The sequence below is a fragment of the Schistocerca americana genome, chromosome 8 (genome assembly GCF_021461395.2).
Source record: "Schistocerca americana isolate TAMUIC-IGC-003095 chromosome 8, iqSchAmer2.1, whole genome shotgun sequence".
Classification (NCBI taxonomy): Eukaryota; Metazoa; Arthropoda; class Insecta; order Orthoptera; family Acrididae; genus Schistocerca; species Schistocerca americana.
Genome location: NC_060126.1, coordinates 262052189 through 262068460, shown reverse-complemented (window position 1 = coordinate 262068460; position 16272 = coordinate 262052189). Strand labels below are relative to the sequence as shown.

The 16272-nt window shown below is 43.2% G+C and overlaps 1 long non-coding RNA gene across 1 annotated transcript in view; it reads right to left on the bottom strand.

The window, feature by feature from the left end:
* The window catches only part of LOC124545079, a 486583-nt gene extending 476248 nt beyond the window's left edge, over positions 1-10335 (bottom strand). The window contains exon 1 of the long non-coding RNA XR_006967588.1: positions 10123-10335. This is a non-coding gene — a long non-coding RNA (uncharacterized LOC124545079). The remainder of the gene's footprint in view (positions 1-10122) is intronic.
* Positions 10336-16272: the final 5937 nt, after the last annotated feature.

Genomic DNA, 16272 nt, shown 5'->3' with positions numbered 1-16272 from the left:
CTGGAGCGCCCGCCGGCGATCTTTAATCGCTTCAGCGATCTCAGGCGACCACCAAGGCACAGCCTTCCGCCGAGGGGACCCAGAAGAACGGGGAATGGCAGATTCGGCGGCAGTAACGATTCCGGTGGTGACCGATTGAACCACCGCATCAATGTCATCAGTAGAGAGAGGCTCAAAAGAGGCAGCGGAGGAGAACAAATCCCAGTCAGCCTTATTCATAGCTCATCTGCTAGGGCTATGAGAAGAGTGACGCTGTGGTAGTGACAAAAAGAGCGGAAAGTGGTCACTACCACACAGGTCGTCATGCACACTCCATTGGACAGACGGTAAGAGGCTATGGCTACAGATGGAAAGGTCAATGGCGGAGTAGGTGCCATGCGCCACACTGAAGTGTGTGAAGGCACCATCATTTAACAGCGAGAGATCGAGCTGCGACAATAAATGCTCAACGATGGCGCCTCGACCTGTGGCCACTGACCCACCCCACAGAGGGTTATGGGCGTTGAAGTCGCCCAATAGCAAGAAAGGTGGCGGCAATTGGGCGACCAGTGCAGCCAGGACATGCTGCGAGACATCATCACCATCCGGTGGAATGTAAAGACTGCAGACGGTAACAGCCTGTGGCGTCCACACGCGTACAGCGACAGCCTCTAAAGGCGTCTGGAGAGGGACAGACTCGCTGTGCAGAGTGTGAAGGACATATATGCAGACGCCACCAGACACCCTTTCATAAGCAGCCCGGTTCTTAAAATAACGCCGATAGCCACGGAGGGCGGGGGTTCGCATTGCTGGAAACCAAGTTTCCTGGAGAGCAATGCAGAAGAAAGGACGAAGGCTGATAAGTTGGCGGAGCTCAGCTAGATGGCGGAAAAAACCGCCGCAGTTCCACTGGAGGATGATATTGTCCATGGCTGAGAAAGGCGTGAAAGGACTGGGAAGGCAATTTACGCCGCTTGTTCACTCACTGCCACCGATTCAGTACCCGGACGAGAGGCATCCATGGCGTCTGAGGGACCAGCGAGATCAAGGTCCTCAGCGGACGCTAGAATCTCGACTTCATCCTCAGACGCAGAGCGCGAAAGGTGCGGTGGGGTTGGTGCCACCGCAAGTTCTTTGGCCTTAGAGGTCTTTTTCTTGGACTTCTCTCGCTGAACCTTGGGTTTCACCGGCTGGGAAGGCTTCACCGATTCAGTCTCTGGGACAGAGGAGGATCGTGAAGCCCTACGCCCGGCCGCTGTTGAGGACTTATGCCACTGGCGGCCGTCATCCTTCCCGCTGGTGGAACCCTGGGAAGGGAGGGTCTCAAGGGAACTCTTACGGGCGAGAGTAGCTGAAGAAGTTAGACGCTTCTCCGGATGAGAAGCGGGGACGGACGTCCCCGACGGATGGGAGGAGGTTGCTCCTGAGGTAGGTGGTGCAGGAGCAACCGGTTGGGTAGAGCCCCCCACGGGCAAGGGGGCAGGAGGAGTCTTACTGCTTATCGAGCTGGCTAGAAGTCTCGAAACTGATGGGGCTAGCACAGGTGTTGTAGCAGCTGCATAAGAAGATGTCATTCTCACAGGATGGAGTCTGTCATATTTCCTTTTGGCCTCAGTATAGGTCAGCCGGTCCAGGGTCTTATATTCCATGATTTTGCACTCTTTCTGAAAGACTTTGCAGTCAGGCGAGCAAGGTGAATGGTGCTCCCCGCAGTTGACGCAGATGGGAGGCGGGGCACATGGAGTATCGGGATGAGATGGGCGTCCGCAATCTCGACATGTGAGGCTGGAAGTGCAGCGGGAAGACATATGGCCGAACTTCCAGCACTTGAAGCACCGCATCGGGGGAGGGATATAGGGTTTGACGTCACATCGGTAGACCATCACCTTGACCTTTTCCGGTAACGTATCACCCTCGAAGGCCAAGATGAAGGCACCGGTAGCAACCTGATTGTCCCTCGGACCCCGATGAACGCGCCGGACGAAATGAACACCTCTACGTTCTAAGTTGGCGCGCAGCTCGTCATCAGACTGCAAAAGGAGGTCCCTATGGAAAATAACACCCTGGACCATATTTAAACTCTTATGTGGTGTAATAGTAACGTTAACATCCCCCAACTTGTCACAAGCAAGTAACCTGCGTGACTGGGCGGAGGATGCCGTTTGTATCAGTACTGACCCAGAGCGCATTTTAGACAAGCCCTCCACCTCCCCAAACTTGTCCTCTAAATGCTCGACGAAGAACTGAGGCTTTGTGAAGAGAAAAGACTCCCCATCAGCTCTCGTACAAACTAAGAATCGGGGCGAATAACTGTTACCTCCATCCTGGGACTTACGCTCTTCCCACGACGTGGCCAGGGAGGGGAACGTTTTCGGATCGTACTTCTGAGCATTAAATTGAGCCCGAGAACGCTTAGAGACTGCTGGCGGCTGGCCGCCAGCGAGAGATGATGTACCACGCTTCATTGCGGGTCATCCGCCCTGATGCCACCTACTCCGACCAAGGGCCCTCCCCACGGGCGCCACCCAGACACAGCAAAGGCCACCTGGCAGGATGGCCGTTGCCGGGAGTCCCGATACCCCAGGAGGATAGGCATCTACTCCTTGGCATACGTGGGGAGTTAACGGCGCAGGCATCAGTAGAGCGATCCCTGTGTTGTCAGGGGGCTACAACCAAGAGGGTACATGGCGGCCCCACCACAACGGACTGGCTACCGTGCTGGATCTTAGGTGCAAAAATGACCAAGGTCGTCGTCGCAGTTAAAAGAAACACTGCAGAGGGCAGCGTGGTAATCGCACCCAGGGACGTATTCTCGCCCAAGAGATCGAAAACGAGCGGGACACCATTGCAACGACGAGCAATCCGACTAAAGGTCTAATTGCACGACGGATACAGTGCACCATGTAAGGCGCCCTTCCCCAATTGGCTCGCTCTTCGGAATAATTTAGAAAGATGGAGGTCAAACCCGAGAGGGGACCATCACATAAGGCCGAAACATTTGAGACTCCTTTTAGTCGCCTCTTACGACAGGCAGGAATACCGCGGGCCTATTCTGATCCCCGAACCCGCAGGGGGGATATATAAATGACCTAGTAGATAGTGTCGGAAGTTCCATGCGGCTTTTCGCGGATGATGCTGTAGTATACAGAGAATTTGCAGCATTAGAAAATTGCAGCGAAATGCAGGAAGATCTGCAGCGGATAGGCACTTGGTGCAGGGAGTGGCAACTGACCCTTAACATAGACAAAAGTAATGTATTGCGAATACATAGAAAGAACGATCCTTTATTGTGTGATTATATGATAGCGGAACAAACACTGGTAGCAGTTACTTCTGTAAAATACCTGGGAGTATGCGTGCGGAACGATTTGAAGTGGAATGATCATATAAAATTAATTGTTGGTAAGGCAGGTGCCATGTTGAGATTCATTGGTAGAGTCCTTAGAAAATGTAGTCCATCAACAAAGGAGGTGGCTTACAAAACACTAGTTCGACCTATACTTGAGTATTGCTCATCAGTGTGGGATCCGTACCAGGTCGGGTTGACAAAGGAGATCCAAAGAAGAGCGGCGCGTTTCGTCACAGGGTTATTTGGTAAGCGTGATAGCGTTACGGAGATGTTTAACAAACTCAAGTGGCAGACTCTGCAAGACAGGCGCTCTGCATCGCGGTGTAGCTTGGTTGGTGTCCAGGTCTCGAGAGGGTGCGTTTCTGGATGAGGTATCGAATATAATGCTTCCCCCTACTTATACCTCCCGAGGAGATCACGAATGTAAAATTAAAGAGATTCGAGCGCGCACGGAGTCTTTCCAGCAGTCGTTCTTCCCGCGAATCATACGCGACTGGAAGAGGAAAGGGAGGTAATGACAGTGGGACGTTAAGTGCCCTCCGCCACACACCGTTGGGTGGCTTGCGGAGTATAAATGTAGATGTAGACTGTGCTTAATAGATCTTAATGCCATGTACTGATTCGAAAAAGGAAAAGACGAATGTTGGCGGTCGTGGTACAACACTGGGCTTCAGCCCTGATATTCCTGGTTCAGTCCCTGATAGGGGCAAGGATTTTCCTCGTTCCAGTTCATCCAGGATGGCCCCACGTCCGCGCAACCTGCTATTGAAAGGGTACCGCAGATCTCTGCCGGAGGTAAAAGGCGGCCAGGTGATGGGCCTGCCAGCCTCCCCCTGATACCACAGTGCCGCTGCGAAGGAAGGCCGCTGTCTAATTGCCACCAGGTCCACAGCCTGGCCATGGGTTTGCGCCACAGATTTTTCCTTTACTAGGATGTTTGAGACGCGGACCCAGTTCGATCAACATGGTGCAGTGAACGTAATCCAGAGGAGAACTGCACAGATAAATGACGATAATTTAGTCACGCAAAAGAATGTTTTACAGTTAATCTACTTCTAAAATTTTAAGAACCGTAGAAATATGGCAACTCCTTTTGCATACTGCTTCTGCAATGATCACAAGAATAAAATTACACCAATTACAGACCGTACAGATGCAATATTTTAAACCCGTTCCTCAGTCACTCTTTTCACCAATGGTACAGTATAGATTGTACAATAAAAAGTACCTCTTAAGTGCCTTTGAGTCAGATATAGAGAACAGAGGTAAGTGAGAGCACAATATACAGCGTCCCGGGAGAAGTTATAAATAATCAGGGATATGACAGGAACCATTATTCGAAGCAAAATAGTCTAAGCATGGACTCTAAAACGCGTACCTAAAAAAACTATGATCACCTGTATAATAGAAGATCTGTCTTCCACTGTAGCGAAGATGAGCAAGCGCTCATAGCTCGTAAGATATGCATTTTAGAGCTAATGTCTACAAGACTTATATGCTTCGAAGACTTATATGCTTTGAATGATCTTCCCTGTCATATCGCTGAATACTAACTATACCTCCTAGGACACACTGTATCTGAGGTGATTACATGTCAAGTCGTCTAGTTTTAGAGACAATCCCCCGCCCGCCTATCAATCCCCCGCCCGCCTGTTTCACGTTTTGTTCAAATTTGGCGTGCCGATTTTTCTGAACGACCAAAAGATTTACAAAGCCCTAGCTCCCAAATTTTACTAGTTTGCGAGCATGGGCCTCAAATAGTGGGTGCAGAATTAAAATTTTTTAGCCTTGTTCTAAGTGCTATAATTCAGTGCATAATTGTGGTGAAGCTGTAAGACTTGGTAATATATTTAAAGCGGTCATATTGTGCACATTCTCTAAGTTTTATGTCATTTGGTTCACTATTTCTGCTCCCACAGGCATCTAATACTGCCAATAAATTCTGCTGCCAAATTTATCCGAAGTTGATGTAGCTTGATCTCTCTGTATAGTTCGTTTAGAAATCTCTCATTCTGTGACCTTAGTTGCTGATAATTTTTTTATAAAACCTGTTGGTTTTTTGGATAGACAGGACTGCATTTGCCCAAAAACATTTTTTTTGCCAAAGTGATAGATTTTTTAAACCTTGTATCTCAGAAAGTACGACTGGTCCTTATTAGCATAACTACCATTTGAAAGAGCATATTTTTATTCACAAAAAAAATGCGTTTTTGGTTTTTCCTGTGGAGGTCTACAATTAATTAGTAAAGTTTCTCAGGCGAATCAATATTTTGGAGCATCAGGAAACAAGAATTTTTAAAGAAGCAACTGTATCATGTCTTAGGCTGTCACTCATTATGCACAATACTTTGTGCTATGTTTGCTCATTTTCGACAAAATAAACGCGCATATATTTTAAAAGTGTCGTGTTACTGCCTTGAGTTTCCGATAAAATTTTATTTTTCAGACAACAACGAGATGCACAATAACATAGGAATTTTCACTCAGAAAACATAGGGCAGGAAGCACTCTCGACAACGAAGGAGCATTTCTCTTCAAAATAAAGCCATGCAATTACTTCGTCAATCTGAAGGTCTTGATTCGTAGTTTAATAATTTTTTGAAACAAAGTGGTGGAAGGTCAGGTCAGAGACTTCTTATGCTATCGTGGAAAGTAACTCAGTTACTTAGTTTGAAGTAACGCATAACCAGTTTGCATATATTGTTTGTACTCGAAATATTCATCAGGATAAGCGCCCTTGTACAGATCAGAAAAGTGCGATTCAATCCTAGGTCGACTTTCACACTGATGCAACATGCTAGCTTTTGATTCATGGCTGCAAACTGTCAATGATGCTACTATAGCTGAGTCGACATAAATTGGTATGTGACGTAGTACGCTGAGCGCCTCATTGTTATCACAGCTATTACTTGCAGCGATTTGCGCGCCACAGTTTAAAACTGGCAGTGATCTACTTACTATGTATAACCCCGGCGCAAACTACGTTGACACTCGGGTCGGTGGCTGATGGGAGTGGCAGTATTGGCATTTCCCATTTACAGTCGCTACCAACGGCCACCGTGCCGAGTGTCAATTTAATTTGCACGAATATTATTACACCGACTAGACTTAGAGCAAGCATCAGTTTGACACTGATGTATTTTGCAATGCACTCGATCGATCGCGCTCTCTCTCTCCCCAAACACACACAACGTTGGGCTAAAAGGTGATAATCTGTTGGTGAATTGGCCAAGTGAACTAATGTGACGCGACAACAAAGAACATGGTAACGAACTGAACTGTGGCGTTGCCTGTCGCTTAAGTTTGAGCCACATTTAACGCACTTATCATACAAACTGAAAGGCAAAAACTTCCAGGGGGGATCCACTACGCAACTGTCACCAGTTCTGTTTACGGTAAGTCATTTAGGTATTATGGGATATGGCTTGGATAGTGTCGTTGGGTCAACACGTCGGCTTTGGCCCATGACGTAACCGTGTTATGTGACTTCATTGCAGCACGGCAAGGTTGACGAGTGACTGTATTTGCTGTGGGAATGTTGGACAAGCGGTAGCACACATTAGTGCTGGGTTTTATGTTTCTAAACTGTTTGTGAGTGATCTTAGTGCGACATTTGATTTGTACTGTATGTTAGTCGGTTCTTTTGAAGTTAGTTTTTGTTGTCTTGTCATTGACTTACTTTAATGTCGTTAGTATACTGGTTACTAATTTGTTTTCCGTTTTGAAATTAGTCCTTCGTGTTGTTCATGGTTTGGATAGAAATTTTGGGTTTTCGTCTGGTACTAGGCATATATCTTACGACAAAATCTAATAGTCTTTCGTTGGTTGCTGCTACGGGTGACGATACGCTTGCAACAAATTTCTGCAGGAGGAATATGTTGTGTCAGCAGTTAGCAGAATTTGTGAAATTGAGCGAAGTCTGCTTCTCAAACCACGGACGAGTGTATGTGGCGGTGTTTTTAGAGCGTTTCTGTATATTTTGGTTTTTCTAGTGTGTGTGTGTGTGTGTGTGTGTGTGTGTGTGGAGGGTTCGCACTCGTTCGGCAGCTTAAATCTGTGGGATTGTTTTGGATACGTTTTTATGCATTTCTGATTGATGTTGATTGTTAAGTGCGGTGAGTTTGTGTGTGTTCGTAATTTGCTTTGAGGTGTGGGTACTGAAATATATGTTGTAGTAGTTTATAAATTTGTTATTTGTGTAGGTGGCTGACGTTCATATTTAGGACATCATAGGTTATAGCGGTTGGTACTGTGGAGTGTGTGGTAGCTATTTTCATTTCGTTAGGTTTTCACAAACATTGCTTGTTGTGGATTGTTGGTATTGTGGACTTCGTTTCAGCTACATAAGCCAAGCGAAATTTGCTGTACCGGATTTTCGAGTTGTGTGTGGGTTCCTGGTATCGCTGTTTTCGTTTGCGCTAGAGAGATCAATCGAAATGTAAGATACCAATAGTGTAATTTTGTTTTCTCAGTTTTGGTGGTCGGGTTGATTATTGATGATTTCGTGTACGTCATTTCAGGGTTAATTGTCTGAAATGGTGCTTCGATTGTTTTTGACATATTTTTGACACTGCCCGAAACGCCGTGCTATCCGTAGTTATCCCGTTAGTTTCCTTCTATTGCTGGAGTTAAATATTTCGCGTCTTATTGGTGTTAGTTCGCTGGTGTACGTAATGAGTGAGGTTGCGATCGCCTTACTGAATACGCTTGAAAGAGAGGTGTCCGCTTGAGCTGCTGTAGGTTTTGTGTGTGTGAGTGTGTATTTTGATGACGTTATGGGTCAAAGCCGACTGGTGGTATCCAAACGTTCGGTAATCCCACTTTGTTTGCTGGACTCGTGCGTAATGGTGATGGTGCCTGCGGAGAAAATCGTGATAATGCCGTTCTGGATTCATGAGACCTACAGTAGACAGATGTATAACATTGACGTAAATGTAACTGGAAGTCTAGGCTAAGCTGGAATGTGATGGTGAGTTGGCGAGTCCAACGAACATACGCAACTATAACTGCATTATTCCACTGCAGTTTTACAAGTTTTTAACATGTCTCAAAGCTTTAATAATAATAAGAATGGACCCCTTTCCAAACTACCCTACGCTCGTGGAGGTCTCATAAGTATGTCGGATTTTGTTTACTGTTAGTGACATCATCCATTGGTAGTTTTTGACGATCAAATTTCCACAATGTCATTGGTCTATCAGGGCGGTATTGCGATGTCAACTAATCCCCTCTACAATTAGGTCTAATGTATCTACAGATATCTAAACCTGACAGACACATACTTTGCACTCATATTCGTTGTGTTCGCAAACTCTCAACCAATCTGTCACCTTCAAAACCAACCAAAGCCACACTTCGAGCAACGCTGTCGTTGCAAATTCAAGCTAACTCTGAGCGCTAACGTTAAAAATTTTATTGCGGAAATATCATTCGAAGTCCTTAAGATGGAAGCAATAAGGCTAGATCCTAATATGTTACATATTCTTCAGTAACAACATGGAAGTGTTTTACCAAGCATCGTAGGGATCATCCATAAACAATTTACTTTTGCTAGTAAATGAAACACACTTCAAGTACGGCTACAAGTCTGTGACCTTGCACTTAAATTGTTTCCTGTCTACATCGCAAGAATACGATTTATATATTTTACAAGGAAAGAAAAAACTACAGTGAGAAGTATTTTGAAAATCAGTTTCAATAAGTGACGTGTACAAAACAAAACTGCGCATAAATACGCTCTTGTTGAAACTAAATTAGCGAAATACATCCACAGGATTTAAGACACGAATAGTTTATTTTAAAAAGCAGGTTAAATATTTATTATTTTAAGTTCTGGTCGATTATATTCACAGCTACTTACACCATAGGTAAAGTGTTGTCTGCTGTTAGATACGCCAAGATAAAACAAAACAACTTTTACTTTTTATAGCCGCTATTCTGTTTGTTGCATTACCGTTTTGCTTATCGTGAAATGGTCAAAACGCACAGGCTAAAGACGTTGCACAATATCCCTCATTCGTTTACTGAAACGTGCTATTCTACCGCTAGTTTGTTCTATTAGTCTGTTTTGTACTTACGAAATCATTCTCAACATCACTATACACGATATTTTACAGAATAGTCTTAAAGACTGACTATATAGTAACACTGTTGGCTAACTTCCATTTGGCACCATCCTCTTCTATTTACGTTTTTGAGGCCTATATCGCGTAAGACGGCGACCGCCTAAATGTCATACGAAAACATTCTAACAATGTTTTATTATTATTTGGAGTTTGAAAATGTTTTTACGTGTTTACGATCAAGACGACGACTGCTGGCAAACAATTATAATTTGAACTGCGCATCGAGAATTTAAGCACTAAGAACATACCACAAGTCTTTTGTAGACGTGTAGTGTCTTCATCCTCATGTGTCATTACTCTTAAAATGTAACGAACAACGACGAATGTAAATACACTGCTTGTCCAAAAACAAACAAATGTGAGTGAAAAATAGAAGCTATTAATTAGTAATGCTTGGCGCTGCATCACGAAGGAAATCATCGCACATAAACAGTGCCTGTTATCATAGCTCCTGCATATCTTTCGTAAGTCAGTTTCGAAGCAAGGGTTCGTTTACATAAACTGATAAAATATTTTTGAAACATGCAGATATGGGTCATCCTCGTCGCCCGCTATCGTCGAAGAGCAGAATAGGAAACTAGTTCAACTTTCTAGGGATCCCAGTTCTATGCTTACGGGCAGAAGAGGCCAGCAACCTGAAAGCTCTTACAGCCGGCAGGCTCCGCTTACCTCGCTGAAACTGTCAATCGACGGCTGCTTGCATATCTATTGGCGAGAAGGACGTCCCGGCACAATGTAGAAATGAATGCAGGTGGATTAGTAGTGACTACCGGTTGCACAAGTCAACACCCGTAAACACTCACACACGCTATACCCACATACGTAACACACAACAACGGAACAAACGCTCTCCCACTACAGCTGCTGGCAGGAAGCAAGATGGCCGCGTATGGGTGCCGCCTTCCGAACCAAAGATGTTCGAAGGCAAAGAGAGGTCATTCGGCGACGACGCTACACAACAGGCGCGAATGCAAATAACATTGACCACAGACACAAACGCGCGACTTGTTTGAAGTCTGTAAAGTAAATTTCTGTGAGTTTTCTAATACAATTGCAGAAATTAAATCGATTACCGTTGCAAAAATGTCTTAACCAACATATTGTCTATTTTTTTCCGGTACGCGGCTTGTGATTTCGTGCTATCTGGTAATAATAAGACCTGGTTTTTCAAGGCTGTCTCATGAGCAGCTTGTGATAATATTTAGTTTCGAGCAATAACCGTTCAGTTCCAGTTACTATAAAGCATAATCAGTGGCGTTATTCATCAGACTCACATAGGCAGTACTGCACTTTGTCGCTGTTTTCTATGTAATGACATTGCACACTTGAACGTTAACACATTATTATATTACTGGTCGATACGGACACGCTTAATTGCCGCCACTTGTCTTACATGATGGACATTAGACAATAGTGTTATAAATTCTGGCACACAATATGCTAACTTGTGAGTACAGATGTGGATTTGGCTGTAGAAATTAGTGTATTTTCGAGTTTCATAGATGACAATATCAAGGGACCAACTAAATACTTTTGGATTCCTTGCTGGTAACTAGTTCTTGAAATTTCCGGTAATGCTCGATGTCTTTCTTCCCAATTCAGACTGTCAAAGTTTCTTTAATCTGTGGCACGTGGCAAGAGAGTACCATGGCCGTGCAAGGGTACTTGGCAGCATAGATGCATAATCTCCTCCCCCATGTGGATACGATAGGCATCATTGTTCCACAAGATTCTGGTCTTCTGCCGTACGTCTTGGGGAAGGTTTGTGTATGGGACATGTTCATACGTATTTGTCCCGTGGTGGATGGCACTCATGGCGAGAACGTCGACTGTTTCATTGACACTGGTATCATGGCGTCTCTTTACACGTAGCGTGGCGATTTCCTCTTTATGGTGCTTTACTGGTATTACGGACAACAGACTCTGTATGAGCAGCAACGCTGTTCGTCAGTCTACCAGAATGATGATTACATCTTTATCTAAGCCGTCAGCATATCTAAGTCCCTTTAGTGTTATAGTGAACATCGCTGTAAGAACCGAGGCTTCCGGAGAAAACTGGAATCGGCAACTATGACATGACTGCTAGTCGTAATACACGATACCAATGCAATCTGAGGTATATGATCCATCTGCGTAGTGACCGTGCGCTCCTTCCCATCCACTTAAAAAGTCTGTTACGGTTGTATGCTCATACTGGGTTCCACGTATGTGATACCATAGCAACGATACTACTTCAAGATTCCTGAAGAAGTCCTTCTAAATTTTTTGTATTTCGATTGTGTATCATGAATCAATGACGATGCGCAGCTGTTGTAGTTCGGTGACACAGCACTGAAATATCTTAACAGATGTACAGTATGCGGTAATGTAAATTTCTTTATAAATCAGAATCTACTAGTGAAGCATTTCTTGGATAGCAGGCGAATCCTCGAAAAGAAAGTGTCTTGCCCAAGCGATGCATGCATGAGGAAGAGCCAGTGTACTGTTCTCTGACTTCGAGTGGAGGTTCATTAGCTTCGGCAAGAGGAGCGTTCGTAGGAGTCGACCGTAGATTACCCAAGCAGCATCTGATCATTTTGTTGTGGCATCTGTCAAACATTTGTAACCCAAAGTCAATGACCGAACTACCCTTGGATCAGCGCCCTACAAATCTTCCTAATTAATTGTATAGTATTAATTACATCCTCACTCTTTGCAGATATTTTTACTGTTTATAACTGGTAATTGACGTGCTGATAGGCGCTGTAAGTAATCTTGAGAGCGACTAAGCAAGCCTGTAGGTGCGTTGGCGGTGTGCCTTGGACGGTCTGCTGCGGGAATGTTCTGTGGGAACTTCGCTGTGATAACAGGGACGGTTATTTCTAAGGTGCAGTCAATTGAAACCGACACAGATGGAAAACATTAAGCAAACTGTCTAAGATTTCAAAATTAATCGCCATAAGTGTTAATACATTTATCCCACTGGGAGACAAGACGTTTGATGCCTTGGTGGAAAGATGTTTGTTGTTGTCTAAGGAGCCATGGTGGTACCCAGTCGTCATCTGAGGCAAATCCCACGGCCACAAATGTTTTGCTACAGGGCTTCAAAAATAAGGAAATAGCATGGGGAGGGATCAGGACGGCATAGAGGATGTGCAAGGGCTTCCCAGCGAAATTTGTTTAACGTACTCGAAACAACCTTGGCAACATGTGGTCGGCCCCTTGATTTGTTTCGGGCGAAGAGGTGGTGCAATCATGGTTCCGTAGGTTATTGCAAACATTTTTCTACGAAGACATTGATCGTCTTGTCTCACAGTGAGATAAATGAATTAAGTTACTGCGATGACTTTTGAGATAATGAACAGTATTCTCGCTTTTTTGCATCTGTTTTGTTTTCATCTGACTGCCCCCTATATTTAATTCTGTAAGACGTGTATATTTAGGGTGACCATACGTCCCGGTTAATCGGGATTGTCCCGTTTTTTGAGGCTCAAAAATTTGTCCCGACTTTTTAAAAAAAAAGCAAGCAATTTGTCCAGATTTTCAAGGATTATTTTCAGGCATTTACAAAGTGGTTAAAATATTTTCTGAGTGTCGATTTTATAAACTATCAATTGAAACTGACATTCTGTACGTTGGTACCCCCTGATAATGTACAGCTTAAGCACTGTAATTGTTGCGTACTCTTATTTTCTTTGCTTTTGCTTGCCATTGTTGTCAGCACTCAGTAGCAGTTTCGTGAAGTGCTAGCACGTCGTGGCGATGCCGAAACGAAAATCATTTTCAGAAGAGCTTCAGAGGAAATTTCCTTGCTTCACTGCTACAGACAATGAGTGTTCAGCAAAATGTAACGCATGTAACTGTGCTGTATCCGTGTTTCATGGTGGTGCTGCAGATCTCAAGCATCATCTGGAATCAGAGAAACACAGGAAGAATCTTCGATCGGCAGGTTCCTCGCAAAAAAAAAAAAAAATGGTTCAAATGGCTCTGAGCACTATGGGACTCAACTGCTGAGGTCATTAGTCCTCTAGAACTTACAACTAGTTAAACCTAACTAAACTAAGGACATCACAAACATCCATGCCCGAGGCAGGATTCGAACCTGCGACCGTAGCGGTCTTGCGGTTCCAGACCGCACGGCCACTTCGGCCGGCTGTTCCTCGCAAAAAGTGACGAGACATTTTGTAACTTCAAATACACAGGAACAGAAAAACGTAGCTGCAGCAGAAGGAACCCTGTCATTCCATGTTAAACACCACCAAAGCTATCGTTCTAATGACTGCAGTGTTCAACTAAACAAAAAAAAATTCCCTGATTCTAAGATTGCAGAAAATGTTTCGTGTGGAAGAACAAAGTGTGAAGCAATTATCAACAATGTTATAGCTCCGAATTCCCAGAAACAGGTAATAGCTGCTGTAAACAGTGCAAAATACTTTTCAATATCTACTGATGCTAGCAACCATGGGCATCAGAAAATTTTTCCTGTGATAGTTCAGTATTTTTCTGTAAGTAAGGGTGGACTGCAGACGAAATTTCTTGATCTTGATGAATTGCAGAACGAAAAGTCCGAAACAATTTCCAATTGCCTTTCTCATGTTATACAGTCATTCAGTAGCATCTCAAAGTGTGTTGCATTTGGTGCAGACAATACTAACTGTAATTTTGGGGGGTTAACGAAGAAAGAGGGTAATAATGTTTTCACACATCAGAAAGAAAAATTTAAAAACTCTAACATTGTTGGCATAGGTTGTCCAGCACATGTTGTTCATAACACACTTCAAAGTGCTTGTGATGTTTTACCTGTTGACATTGACTGCATTGTAGTGAAGTTGTACAACCATTTTAATATTTTTTCTATTCGTGTTGCAGAACTCACTGAATTCTGTGAATTTGTTTGTGTCACTAACAAAAATTTACTTTCCTTTTCCAAAACAAGGTGGCTTTCATTATTGCCAGCCATAGAAAGGATCTTGAAAATGTATGAACCTTTGAAATCTTACTTTTTGTCACAGTCTAACTCAAAGTGCCCTGCAATCTTAGAGTTTTTTTCAGTGATCCTATAAATGAATGTTATTTACTTTTTGTACATTCTCAAATGAGTGTTTTCCAACAATCCATTCTGAGCACTGAGAAACAGAATAATTCCATATGTGAAGTATTAGCAGTCTTAATTAAACCTTTGAGAAGTCTAAATTCAAGGAAACATTAACATTTTGTACCACTAAGTGTAAAAAAACTGCTGAATGATTGTTTCTGAATGAAATTTCATCTTCGAAGAAATATGATTGCAGTGTGGAATCCACAGAACCATAAATTCCTTGTGTTCACTAAGAACCTTTTTTGTAGTGATTGTTACTGTATGTCTTTCTACATTCTATGTTATAAATGTTACATTTCTTAATAAGTAAATTTCTGAAAACTTGAAATGTACTTCTTTCCAGTCTTTCCATTCTTTGTTTGGTTTTGTACACACACAGACACGCGCACACGCACACACACAAATATCAGTGAAGGCTATATTTGCAGAGGAAGACGAAATGTTAGCATTGTAAGTGATATTTAACGAGAAATAAAAATTGTTCCACTTTTTGGCCAAGAAAATGTATGAAAGTCCCACTTTTGTCCAAAGAAAATATGGTCACCCTATGTATATTTCTGTTGTCTATTGTCAAACCACATTTTATGAAAGTTATTTATATTTTATTAATAGGATTAAGTAGGAATAATTAATATTTGTCATTTTGGAAATAATTGTGGTAGCAGGGAATGTCTGCACCAAAGTATTGTTGGTGGGAGAGACCGCACTTTAGCGTTTGTAGAAAGTCAGTAGTAAGCGAGATGTGAAGCGAGTCGGTAGCAGGTCTGAAGCGAGAGGTTGAGAGGAGCGGGGTGCCTGCCAGCCACCAGCTATGATTTACAAGAGATTATAAACGGATTTACAGAGACATCAGCTAACTATTATCATAAGAAACTATTATCATAAGAAAAAGTTTAGCTATGAATTACGTAACTTCAGTAAAATTAAATAAAGAATAACGTCAGCTTTGCTATTAAAGAATAACTTCAGCCTTGGTAATAAATACAGCCACTTATTATGACAGCCCACCAGCAGCTAATAGAGTTTAGTAAAACAGAGTAAGTATATTCATGTCGCAGTTCAATGTAGCAGTCAGATGGCGATCCAGTAACAGTAAAAAAAGGTAAGGAACAGTTTTGGGTTACTGCAGGTAACGACTGAGGGCCACGACGACGACACATTCTATGTTTCTTCGAAATAATCAGCAAATCACTTTTAAAAAGCAGCATTTAAATTTGTATGCGAATATAGCACTTATTATTATTGAGAAAGATAATTAATTTCAAAGGGAAGATTTTATTTGTTATTATTAAGCAAGAGATAGAAATCCTAAGGGAAGGTTTCATAGGTTATTGTAGAAGGGAAGGTTGTGTAGAGGAGACGGGAAGGTTTTAATTTTGCTACTCAGATAACGTTTCAACTCGTACATATCATTTCCTGCCTAACTGGGTAGGCTGAAGCATCGTGACCTACCAGTTCTTTTCAGCCTACCCTAGTGACTCCATTTAAGAACCTGTGAGATGGGATGTTTACTGTTAGGAATGTCCGGCAAACCTTAGTAAGAACTGGAAGACTGAAACTATGTTATTCTACTTGTAAATAATAAATGTGTATATGAAGCACCAATATAAGCAAATGTGTATAATCAGATACCAAACGCCGTGCGGGGTAGCCGCGCGGTCTGGGACGCCCCGTCGGAGTTTAGAGTCCTCCCGCGGGCGTGTGTGTGTGTGTGTGTGTGTGTGTGTGTGTGTGTGTGTGTC